Source organism: Choloepus didactylus, chromosome 17 (genome assembly GCF_015220235.1).
Source record: "Choloepus didactylus isolate mChoDid1 chromosome 17, mChoDid1.pri, whole genome shotgun sequence".
Classification (NCBI taxonomy): domain Eukaryota; kingdom Metazoa; phylum Chordata; class Mammalia; order Pilosa; family Megalonychidae; genus Choloepus; species Choloepus didactylus.
The window spans coordinates 18,089,739-18,103,041 of NC_051323.1; the positions used below are offsets into that span (position 1 = coordinate 18,089,739).

The window sequence follows — 13,303 nt, forward strand, 5'->3', positions numbered from 1 at the left end:
CAGAGAAAGCGAGGCGGGATGACTTGTTAAGTTCTCCTGTATGTTTACATCTTTACCAGGTTATAGGACCTAGGTATCCTGAGTCCCTTGATAGAGTCATTCTCTGAGCAGTACACTGTCAGAAAGTGGGAGACAGAGCTTTTAACAATGGCATGCTTTGGGTTCATTTGAAAACAGTATAGCTCTTGCCATTGTAATCTTTTGCATATCATTTGCTTCTCTAATGTAAGATTTCCTAAATTTCATAAATATTGAAGTGCAGTTGCTAAACCATTTTCAGGGTTGCTTTCTGCTTCTAAGTCAGAATGAGTATCTGAAAGGGACTTTCTTAAAAAATATTTTTTTGAAGGCAAAAACTTACTTAACACACAGTCATTTTCAAGCTTTACCCTTTGGACCGATTTGCCCTAGTCCTAACCAGATCTGTTTCATTCATATCTCTAATTGAAGTCTGGAATCTTTTTCCGCTTTTTTTTTGTTTTGTTTTGTTTTGTTTTGTAAACAGTTGCTGTATGTGTTAATACTGACTGTTAAAACTTCAGCATTCATGTGAGACCAAGGGGAAGAAATGTTTATTTGGTGTAGGATTTATATTTCCTAAACAGTATAACTTCTACAGTCAGTTTGTTCAAACACCACAATTACATGGAACCTTGTATAGTAAGTGAGATATGGTAGGTCTGTGTAGGTTAGAGTGAAATAGCAACACATCCCGAAGTAATTTGGGCAGAGAATAAAAATACATATTTGGGGCCCCACTGAGGAGCTGGGGGAGGATGCAGAGGTGTTGGACTTCCTCATCTGGATCGTTGCTGATGTTCTCACAAACATTGTGGACTGATGCCTTGACATGCTGAGCCCTCTGTCTTGGGGCTTGCCCCTATGAAGCTTGTTACTCCAAAGGAGATGCTATACCTGCTTACAACTGTGCCTAAGAGTCATCCCCTGAGTGCCTCTTTGTTGCTCAGATGTGGCCCTCTCTAACTAAGCCACCTTGGCAGGTGATCTCACTGCCTTCCCCCCTACGTGGGACCTGACTTCCAGGGGAGTAAATCTCCCTGGCAATTCAGGATATGACTCCTGGGAATGAATCTGGACCCAGCATCGTGCGATTGAGAACATCTTGACCAAAAGGGGATGTGAAATTTAACGAAATAAAGCTTCAGTGGCTGAGAGATTTCAAATGGAGTCAAGAGGTCACTCCGGTGGACATTCTTACGCATTGTATAGATGACTCTTAGGTTTTAATGTATTGGTGTAGCTAGAAGTAAATACTTGAAACCTACCAAACTCCAACCCAGTAGTCTTGACTCTTGAAGATGATTGTATAACAATGCTGATTACAAGGGGTGATAGTGTGATTGTGAAAGCCTTGTGGATCGCAGTCCCTTTATCCAGTATATGGATGGATGAGTAGAAAAATGGGAACAAAAAGTAAATGAAAATTAGGGTGGGATGAGGGGGATGATTTGGGTGTTCTTTTTTATTTTTATTTTTTAGTCTCATTTTGATTCTTTCTGGTGTAAGGAAAATGTTCAAAAGTAGATTGGGGTGATGAATGTACAACTATAAGATGGTACTGTGAACAGTTGATTGTACACCATGGATGATTGTATGGTATGTGAATATATCTCAATAAAACTGATCTGAAAAAAAAACATACTTCTAAAATGTTTATATTGAAAACTGTCAAGTGCCATCAGTGTTCAAAGACGCAATAAAACAGCTGATTTTTTAAAAGTAAAAAAAAAAATGGTTATTTTGATAAGCTACTTTTTCTAGAAATTATCTAAGTATTTGCTGAAAACAACTTCATTATTCTCTGCTCTGAGTAGTTTTCATTTGCGCTTTCTGCTTCAATTTTAAATATTTGGTCCTCCTTCAACATTCCACTCTAATTACCTTTTTTTTTAATTATTATTCATTTTATTGAGATATATTCACATACCACGCAGTCATACAAAACAAATCGTACATTTGATTGTTCACAGTACCGTTACATAGTTGTACATTCATTACCAAAATCAATCCCCGACACCCTCATTACCACACACACAAAAATAGCCAGAATAATAATTAAAGTGAAAAGGAGCAACTAAAGTAAAAAAGAACAGTGGGTGCCCTTGTCTGTTTGTTTGTTTCCTTCCCCCACCTTTCCACTCATCCATCCACAAACTAGACAAATGGGACTGTCGTCCCTATGGCCCCCCCCAATCCCACTGTCCCCCCTCCTAAGCCACATTTTTATACAATTGTCTTCAAGATTCATGTGTTCTGGATTGTAGTTTGATAGTTTCAGGTATCCACCACCAGCTACCCCAATTCATTAGAACCTAAAAAGGGTTGTCTATATTGTGCGTAAGAGTGCCCACCAGAGTGACCTCTCGGCTCTTCTGGAATCTCTCTGCAACTGAAGCTTATTTCATTTCCTTTCACATCCCCCTTTTGGTCAAGAAGATGTTCTCCATCCCATGATGCCAGGTCTACATTCCTCCCCAGGAGTCGTATTCCACGTTGCCAGGGAGATCCACTACCCTGGGTGTCTGGTCCCATGTAGGGGGGAGGGCAGTGATTTCACCTGTGAAGTTGGCTTAGGTAGAGAGAGAAGGCCACATCTGAGCAACAAAGAGGCATTCAGCAGGAGGCTCTTAGGCACAATTATAGGGAGGCCTAGCCTCTCCTTTGCATCAACAGTCTTCCCAAGGGCAAATTCCGTGGTAGAGGGCTCAATCTATCAAACCACCAGTCCCCTATGTCTGTGGGCCTGTTAGCAACCATCGAGGTAGGGCAGGCCAATACCCCTGCATTCTCCACCAGCTCCTCAAGGGGGTTCTGCATATTTTTCCCCCCCCTTTTTTTTTAAACTTTTTTTTTTCCTAAATCAACTGTATGGAAAATAAAAAAAACATACAATAAAAGAACATTTCAAGGAGACCATAACAAGGGAATAAGACACCTAACCTAAGATAACTAGTTTACTTCCAACTCCCTCAAATTTGAAGGAGAGCTTTGCTGAATAAAGTATTCGTGGTTGGAAATTTTTCTCTCTCAGAATTTTAAATATGTCATGCCAGTGCCTTCTCGCCTCCGTGGTGGCTGCTGAGTAGTCACAACTTAGTCTTATGTTGTTTCCTTTGTATGTCGTGAATTGCTTTTCTCTTGCTGGTTTCAGAACTTGCTCCTTCTCTTCAGTATTTGAGAGTCTGATCAGAATATGTCTCGGAGTAGGTTTATTTAGATTTATTCTATTTGGAGTTCACTGGGCATTTATGCTTTGTGTATTTATATTTTGGAGAAGGCTTGGGAAGTTTTTCGCAACAATTTCTCTGAATACTCTTTCTAGACCTTTGCCCTTCTCTTCCCCTTCTGAGACACCAATGAGTCTTAAGTTTGGACATTTCATTTTATCTATCATATCCCTGAGATCCATTTCGATTTTTTCAATTTTTTTCTCCATTCTTTCTTTTGTTCTTTCATTTTCTGTTCTGTGGACTTGTAGGACACTGAGACGTTGTTCAGCTTTCTCTAATCTTTTATTGTGAATATCCAGAGTCTTTTTAATTTGGCGAACAGTTTCTTTTATTTCCATAAGGTCTTCTATTTTTTTATTTACTCTTGCAATGTCTTCTTTATGCTCTTCTAGGGTCTTCTTTATGTCACTTATATCCTGGGCCATGGTCTTCTTGATGTCCTTTAAATCCTTTGCCATGTTTTCGTTCCTCGATTGTAGTTCTTTGATTAATCGTGTAAGGTACTGTGTCTCTTCCAATATCTTGATTTGGGCCCTCCTCAGAGATCTAATGGGTTATTGAAATGCTAAGAGACAAAGCAACCAGGGCCATTAAGGAAAGGTCCACAGGGCAGAGAGATCAGCTTTTCTTCGGGATTTGCATATGCACCTCAAGGCCTGAGCTCCGCCCTTCCCCTTTCTGTGTTCACCAGAACTCCAAAAATCCTTCGCTTTTATTTTGGAGTTTTTTGTGATATTTTTTTTTTTTCTATGCCTGTCTCCTCTCTGCTGGGCTGGCAGCTCTCAGATTCTCTGGTGTCTGGTCTCAGTCTATCTATGGTTGGAATTTGGATCAGTAGAATGAGTTTCCGAGAAGGGCTACCACTGCAGTTCTCCCTTCTCCTTCCCGGAGCTGGCAGCCCCTCCTCCCACGGGACTGAGCCTGGCAGGGAGGGGCGCGGGTCCCCTGGCCGCAAAAACTTACAGATTTCGCTGATCTCAGCAGTTCGAAATTTTCATGAGTGGTGTATGAAGTATGCCCAAAGACAGATTGCTCTGTGGTGTCCAGTCCACGCAGTTCCTGGCTTTTTACCTACTTTCCTGGAGGAGTAACTAAAACTTACAGCTCACCAGTCTGCCATCTTGCCCCGCCTCTTAAAATGCATTTTTACAATTTGTTTTCCACTCTGATTAGATTCAAAGGCACTAATGACTCCATTTTCAATGATCAAGATGGCACTGACAGTCCATGGTATGAGTTGGAAGTGGAGATATGCAAAATATCACTGTTTGATTCTCCTAATCATACTCTTGTAGGAAGCAAGGCTCTGAGTGACAGTGTTTTTGACACCTTATCAGACTCTTGTAGAGTTAAGAGGTGTAATGATGTTGGCTGGTTACTCTTGGGTATGCTGGATAAAGTTAGAAAGGGATGAGCTAAAGGCTTCAGATTTGAAACTTAAGTGGCATATGACAGATGTAAAAGTTTCTGTGCCAAAAGAAAATCTTATTTCCTGTGGCCGCAGACTGAGATTACTGAAAACCAGACCCAGAGTCTCATTGTGCAAGTCGCAGATTTAGAACATAAAGTAAAATCTCAACGTCTCGGGGTGTCTGCTGTTAAAATAAAGGCATTGATTGTAAAAGAATGGGATCCTGAAACTTGGAATGGGGACGCAGGAATTGATAATAATGGCAGTGAGTATATTGGAACCCTGGACTCTGCTGAGTCACTGTTAGATACATCCGTAGTGGGCTATCCAGAGGAAAAAGTGCCCCCACCTCCAGTCGGCCCTGAGAAGACAGCTACCCAACCTCTTGGGGCATCTCGGGGAGTTCCTTACAATCAGTTGACTGAGGAAGAAAAAACTTGGGCCTGGTTTACAGATGGTTCTGCACAATGTGCAGGCACCACCTGAAAGTGGACAGCTGCAGCACTGCAGCCCCTTTCTGGGATGTCCTTGAAGGACAGTGGTGAGGGGAAATCCTTCCAGTGGGCGGAACTTCAAGCAGTGCACCTGGTTGTTCACGTTGGAAGGAGGACTGGCCAGAGGTGCATTTGTATACTGATTCGTGGGCTGTTGCTAACGGTTTGGCTGGATGGTCAGGGACTTGGAAGGAACATGATTGAAAAATTGTTGACAGGGAAGTCTGGGAAAGAGGTATGTGGATAGACCTTTCTGAGTGGGCAAAAAAGATGAAGATATTTGTGTCCCATGTGAATGCTCACCAGAGGGTGACTTCAGCAGAGGAAGATTTTAATAATCAAGTGGATAAGATGACCCGTTTGGTGGATGCCAATCAGCCTCTTTCCCCAGCCACTCCTGTCATTGCCCAATGGGCTGATGAACAAAGTGGTCATGGTGGTAGGGATGGAGGTTATGCATGGGCTCAGCAACATGGACTTCCAGTCACCAAGGCTGACCTTGCCACAGCCCCTGCTGAGTCCCCAATCTGCCAGCAGCAGAAACCGACACTCAGTCCCCAATATGGCATCATTCCCCGAGGTGGTCACCCTGCTACCTGGTGGCAGGTTGATTACATTGGACCACTTCCATTATGGAAAGGGCAATGATTTGTTCTCACTGGAATAGACACATACTCTGGATATGGGTTTGCCTTCCCTGCACGCGATGCTTCTGCCAAAACTACCATCTGTGGACTTACAGAATGCCTTATCCAGTGCCATGGTATTCCACACGTCATTGCTTCTGACCAAGGAACCCACTTCGCAGCAAACGAACGGAGGGAATGTGCACATGCTCATGGAATTCTCTGGTCTTACCATGTTCCCTGTCATCCAGAGGCAGCTGGGTTGATACAACAGTGGAATAGCCTGTTGAAGACTCAACTACGGTGCCAACTAGGTGGCAGTACCTTGCAGGGCTGGGGCAGTGTTCTCCAGGAGGCTGTGTATGCTTTGAATCCATGTCCACTCTATGGTGCTGTTTCTCCCATACCCAGGATTCATGGGTCCAGAAATTAAAGGGTAGAAACAGGAGTTGCACCACTCACCATCACTCCTAGTGATCCACTAGGAACATTTTTGCTTCCTGTCCCTGCAAGCTGAAGCTTTGCTGGTCTACAAGTCATACGTCTGAAAGGAGGAGTGCTTCCACCAAGAAACACAATAATAATTTTGTTTAACTGGAAGTTAAAATTGCCTCGTGGTCACTTTGGGCTTCTCATGACTCTGAATCAACAGGCAAGGAAGGGGATTACTGTACTGGCTGGGGTGATTGATCCTGACTATCAAGGGGAAAGCACTGCAAGTAAACTGTGGAGGTAAAGAAGAGTTTTCCTGGAACAGAGGAGATCCCCGAGGGCATCTCTTAGTACTACCATGCCCTGTGATTAAAGTTAAAGGAAAACTGAAACAGCCCAATCCAGGCAGGACTACCAATGGCCAAGAAACTTCAGGAATGAAGGTTTGGGTCACCCCACCAGGCAAAGAACCATGGCCAGCTGAAGTGCTTGCTGAGGGTAAAGGGAACATGGAATGTTTAGTGGAAGAAAGTAGTGATAAATATGAACTATGACCATGTGACCAGTTACAGAAATGAGGACTACGATGGCATGAACATTTCCTCTTTGTTTTGTTATGAGTGTGTTTGTATTTGTCTGTAAAGCAAATATCTTTGCTTTCTTCTCTATCTTATCCCCTTGTCATATGACATAATCTTTATTGTTCATTTTGCAGTATTTAAGTTAAAGGAAATCAATTTGAAGACAATGTCACCCAAGGACTTGGACCCTATTCTGGAGAAATTTAGTGTGTTTCCAGTTGTACGTAGGACAGCAGAGTATTATTAGGCAAAATATATGTCTGTTACTGTACTCTACTTAGAGATAAAGTATGGTTTAATGTGGTGTTTATAACTGCCAAGTTGAGAAGGGGTTGACTGTGATGGTTAGGTTTATTTGTCCAGTTGGCCAGGTGATGGTGTCCAGGTATCTGGTCAACAAGCACTGGCCTAACCGTTACTGCAAGGATATTTATAGCTGGTTAATAAACCAGAAGGCTGGTTTATTAAATCATCAGTCAATTGGCTGCAGCTGTGACTAATTATGTCAATGATGGACATGTCTTCTGCAATGATTTAATCCAATCAGTTGAAGACTTTTAAGCAAGAGAGATGGAGGACATTCACTTCTTCTTCGGCTAACCAGGAAATCGTTTCCTGAGGAGTTCACTGAAGTTGCCAGTTCGTTTCTTGAGGAATTCATCCAACGTCTTCATTGGAGTTGCCAGTTTGCTGCCAGTCCTATGGAATTTGGACTCATGCATATCCACAGTTGCATGAGACACTTTTATAAAATCTTACATTTGTAGATATCTCTTAGTGATCCTGTTTCCCTGGAGAACCCTGACTAGTACACCGAGATTCTGGAAAGATCCGTCGTCTTCCCTATGCACTCCTGCTAGTCCAACAATTACTTTCCCTAGACCTAAGGACTGTGGGAGAAGAGCAGGTGGATGGGGCCAAAACTGCACCTGTGGAAAATCCAGCCAATGAGGAGAAAGCACATAAAGGGGCAGCAATGTTAGTAAAGGAAAGTGAACCCAGAGGAAAGAGGAACTCATTTGTAAACAGCATCGTGATTTTAACTTAAAAAAAATTATTTTATGAATATTTTCAAATATAGAGAAAAATTGGAAGAATTTGACAGTGAAAACCCATATACCTACCACATAGTTTCCACCCTTGCCATTTCACTATACTTCCTTTATCATGTATCTATCCATCCATGGATCCATCTTTTCTTTAAAAATGCATTTCAAAGTAAACTGTAGGCATCGGTTTTCTTGTTCTTTTTTGCTTTTATTTTTTATTCTTATTTTCACTTTTTCTGGTACAAGGAAAATCTTAATGGGTTTTGAGAGAAAATATAGATGATGGTGAGTTTTTTCTTTTTCTTGAACTTTGGTATGCATTTTGAATGGGGTTCGGAGTTCTGATAGCTCTAACATTAAGCCTGTTGTGTTTGACAATGTTAGGGCGAAATTTTCCAGTGGTACTAGAAAGGTAAGAAGTTTTTCTATGACGTTCACAAGTAAATTCAGTTTAGTTTGAAACATGGTTTTACAGAGAAATATGAACTGAACCAGCTTACTAGCTTCTTTTTAAAAAATTTGAATGGGAGTTTTGTAATAAAAACAAAAATGTTCTTTTATTGATTAAGACGTCTTGTTCCTTTAAGATCTGCCTTATTCTTTTGAAATAAATCTTAATACCTTCTGGATTTTAAGGCTCTATTTGCTTTTTTTGGCATCTAGCTACCAGAAAGAATATGATATTTGCCATGTATGAAGACAGGAAACCTTTTCTCTTTGGAAAGCTCGTGAGCCATAGGAAAAAGCATTCATTTTGCCCTCCTTCTAAATTTAGCTTGAGGAATATACACTTTATTAAAAAATCTAACAGTTAGTAAATACTCCTTTTTCCCCCTATATAACAGGGAGGTGGAGAGAAAATAGACATGGGGTGGGAAGGTATGGGGTGGAAGGTGAGCAAGACTGGATCACTGGGTTCTAAGATAAATTTTCAAACTGTAACCTGATTGCTTAATGTACGCATTAGTTTTTTTATTATTATTCATTTTATTGAGGTATGTTCTCATGACATGCAGTCATATAAAACAAAGCTTTTGCCCATTTTATAATTGGGCTGTCTGTACTATTGTCATTGAGTTGTAGGATTTCTTTATATATGCAAGATATCGCTCTTTTGTCAGATACATGGTTTCCAAAAATTTTTTCCCATTGAGTTGGCTGCCTCTTTACCTTTTTGAGAAATTCCTTTGAGGTACAGAAACTTCTAAGCTTGAGGAGTTCTCATTTATCTATTTTTTCTTTTGTTGCTTGTGCTTTTGGTGTAAAGTCTAGGAAGTGTCTGCCTAATACAAGGTCTTGAAGATGTTTTCCTACATTATCTTCTAGGAGTTTTATGGTACTTTCTTTTATATTGAGATCTTTGGTCCATTTTGAGTTAATTTTTGTGTAGAGTGTGAGGTAGGGGTCCTCTTTCATTCTTTTGGATATGGATATCCAACTCTCCCAGCCCCGTTTGTTGAAAAGACCATTATGACTCAGTTCAGTGACTTTGGGGGCCTTATCAAAGATCAGTCGGCCATAGATCTGGGGGTCTATCTCCGAATTCTTAATTTGATTCCATTGATCTATATGTGTAGCTTTGTGCCAGTACGATGCTGTTTTGACAACTGTGGCTTTATTAGTAACCTTCAAAGTCAGGGAGTGTAAGTCCTCCCACGTCATTTTTCATTTTTAGAGTGTCTTTAGCAATTTGAGGCATCTTCCCTTTCCAAATAAATTTGATAACTAGCTTTTCCAAGTCTGCAAAGTAGGTTGTTGGAATTTTGATTGGGATTGCATTAAATCTGTAGATGAGTTTGGGTAGAATTGACATCTTAATGACATTTAGCCTTCCTATCTATGAACATGGGATATTTTTCCATCTTTTAAGGTCTCCTTTTATTTCTTTTAGTAGAGTTATGTAGTTTTCTTTGTATAGGTCTTTTACATCTTTGGTTAAGTTTATTCCTATGTACTTGATTTTTTAGTTGCTATTGAAAATGGTATCTTTTTCTTGAGTGTCTCTTCAGTTTGTTCATTTCTCGCATATGGAAACATTACTGACTTATGTGCATTAATCATGTATCCTGCTACTTTGCTAAATTTATTAGCTGTAGTAGCTGTGTCGTCAATTTCTCAGGGTTTTCCAGATATAAGATCATATCATCTGCAAACAATGACAGTTTCACTTCTTCTTTTACAATTTGGATGCCTTTTATTTCTTTGTCTTGCCTGATTGCCATGGCTAGCACTTCCAGCACAATGTTGAATAACAGTGGTGACAGCGGGCATCCTTGTCTTGTTCCTGATCTTAGAGGGAAGGCTTTCAGTCTCTCACCATTGAGTACTATGCTGGCTGTGGGTTTTTCATATATGCTCTTTGTCATATTGAGGAAGTTTCCTTCAATTCCTAGCTTTTGAAGTGTTTTTATCAAAAAGGATGTTGGATTTTCTCAAATGCTTTTTCAGCATCTATTGAGATGATCATTTGATTTTTCCCTTTTGAATTTTTAATGTGTTGTAATACATTGATTTTCTTATGTTGAACCATCCTTGCATGCCTGGAATGAACCCCACTTGGTCATGGGGTATGAGTTTTTTAATGTGTCTTTGGATTCGATTTGCAAGTATTTTGTTGAGGATTTTTGCATCTGTATTCATTCGGGAGATTGGTTGGTAGTTTTCCTTTTTTGTAACATCTTGCCTGGTTTTGGTATTAGATTGATGTTAGCTTCATAAAATGAGTTAGGTAGTGTTCCATTTTCTTCAATGTTTTGAAAGAGTTTGAGTAAGATTGGTGTCTGTTCTTTCTGGAAAGTTCGGTAGAATTCCCCTGTGAAGCGATCTGGCCCTGGGCATTTATTTGTGGGAAGAATTTTGATGACTGATTGGATCTCTTTGCTTGTGATGGGTTGGTTGAGGTCTTCTATTTCTTCTCTGGTCAGTGTAGGTTGTTCATATGTTTCCGGGAAATTGTCCATTTCCTCTACATTATGCAGTTTGTTGCCATACAGTTGTTCATGGTATCCTCTTATATTTTTTTAATTTTTTGGGATCTGCAGTTATGTCGCCTTTCTCATTCATTATTTTGTATATATGGGTCTTCTCTCTTTTTTATTTTGTCAGTCTAGCTAGGGACTTGTCAATGTTGTTGATCTTCTCAAAGAACCAACTTTTGGTGATATGTATCCTCTCTATTGTTTTTTTTGTTCTCTATGTCATTTATTTCTGCTTTAATCCTTGTTATTTCTCTTCTGCTTGGTTTAGGATTGGTTTGCTGTTCATTTTCTAGCTTCTTCAGTTGATCCGTTAGTTGTTTGATTTTGGCTCTTTCTTCCTTTTTAATATATGCATTTAGTGCCATAAATTTCCCCCTCAGTACCGCTTTTGCTGCATCCCATAGATTTTGGTATGTTGTGTTCTCATTTTCATTCGTCTCTATATATTTAGCAATTTCTCTTGCTGTTTCTTCTTTAACCCACTGATTGTTTAGGAGTGTGTTGTTTAACTTCCAGGTATTTGTGAATTTTCTAAGTCTCTGATGGTTATTGACTTCTAATTGTATTCCATTGTGGTCCGAAAATGTGCTTTGAATAATTTCAATCTTTTTGAATTTATTGAGCCTTATTTTATGTCCCAGCATATGATCTATTCTGGAGAAAGTTCTGTGAGCACTAGAGAAGTATGTGTATCCTGGTGATTTGGGATGTAATGTTCTACATATGTCTGTTAAATCTAATTCATTCATCAGATTGTTAGGTTTTCAATTTCCTTATTGGTCTTCTGTCTGGTTGATCTATCTATAGGAGAGAGTGATGTGTTGAAGTCTCCCAGAATTATTGTGGAAACATCAATTGCTTCCTTTAGTTTTTCCAGTGTTTGTCTCATGTATTTCGTGGCACCTTGATTGGGTGCATAATCATTTATGATTGTTATTTCTTCTTGTTGAATAGCCCCTTTTATTAGTATGTGGTGGCCTTCTTTGTCTCTCAAAACATCCCTGCCTTTAAAGTCTATTTTATCTGAGATTAATATTGCTACACCTGCTTTCTTTTGGCTGTAGCTTGCATGAAATATTTTTTTCCATCCTTTCACTTTCAATTTCTTTGTGTCCCTGTGTCTAAGATGAGTCTCTTGTATGCAACATATTGATGGTTCATTTTTTTTAATCCATTCTGTGCACACACAAAAATAATAAGAATAAAAATTAATGTGAAAAAGAACAATTAAAGTAAAAAAGAACACTGCGTATCTTTTTTTTTTTCTTCCCCCATTTTTCTACTCATCCATCGATAAATGAGACAAAGGGGAGTGTGGTCCATATGGCTTTCCCAATCACATTGTTACCCTTCATAAGCTACCTTTTTATTCAATCGTCTTCAAGATTCTTGGATTCTGGGTTGTATTTTGATAGTTTCAGGCATTACTAGTAGCTACCCCAATTCTTTAGAACCTAAAAAGGGTTGTCTATATTGTGTGTAAGAGTGCCCACCCCAGTGATCTCTCGGCTCCTTTTGGAATCTCTCTGCCACTGAAGCTTATTTCATTTCTTTTCATATCCCCCTTTCGGTCAAGAGATGTTCTCCATCCCATGAAGGTGTTAGTTTTTAAATATCTTAAACCCTATTCCCAGATCTTCCCTTTAAACTTTAAAACTTAAGAGACTAGGCTTTGCCTGTGATAACCACGGTGACTAGAGAGGAGGTAAATTATCTTATTTGCGTGAGCTATAGTCCCAGATACCACGTATTATTATGTTAGGGTGCACCTGCCAGCCTACTTAACTACTTCCCGGTTCCTTCATGTGAAACTCTTGGACAGTGTCCAGTCTTTTCTGGGAGGGCTAGATGTTCCTTAAGAGTACATGAGAACACATTTCTAAATCTTTGTTGTTCACATAGTGTGCAAAGTATACTCAGTTAGGTAGTCTGAAGCATTCTTGGTCTTCTGCCTGAGTTGTGGAGACTTAGTTGCATCTTTCAGTGCTCCTTACTACAGCAGTCTTGGGACTTTGCTTATGGTCAGTTTTGGTTATCCCTGCTACAAGCTCTTCCCACAGGTATCAGGCTCACTGATGAAGAGAAGGATACTACACTGTCCACTCCCTGGAGCTGGTAGAGACTCAAAAAAGAAATTGATTCAGTAAACACTTACTGAGAGCCTTTTAGATTTATTGTTAGGGCATGTGGATCCAGAGGTGACTAGCAGTCTTTGTTCCTTCGAAACTCACAGTTGGGAGAACCTAAGATGTTGGCTAGGAGAGACAAGGCAAAAAAACACCTCCATGAAAAATACTAGATAAAAGCCAGAAAGTGACCCAGAACACCAACTGCAGCGATGCACCAGCTAGACAAGGTCTCCTAAATCCACAGGGACCATGCACTTGGTGAAATCAGGAGTCTGTGTGAGTAAACCTGCTGAATATCCAGCAGCCGTGCTGCGGTGTGGGGAACCCGTGCGTTGGTGTTTGGAGGCAGACT

The 13,303-nt window shown here is 40.1% G+C and overlaps 1 protein-coding gene across 1 annotated transcript in view; it reads left to right on the top strand.

Moving 5' to 3' along the window:
* DUSP11 (dual specificity phosphatase 11) overlaps positions 1-13,303 on the top strand; it is a 227,357-nt gene that overhangs the window by 14,898 nt on the left and 199,156 nt on the right. The window lies entirely within an intron of this gene.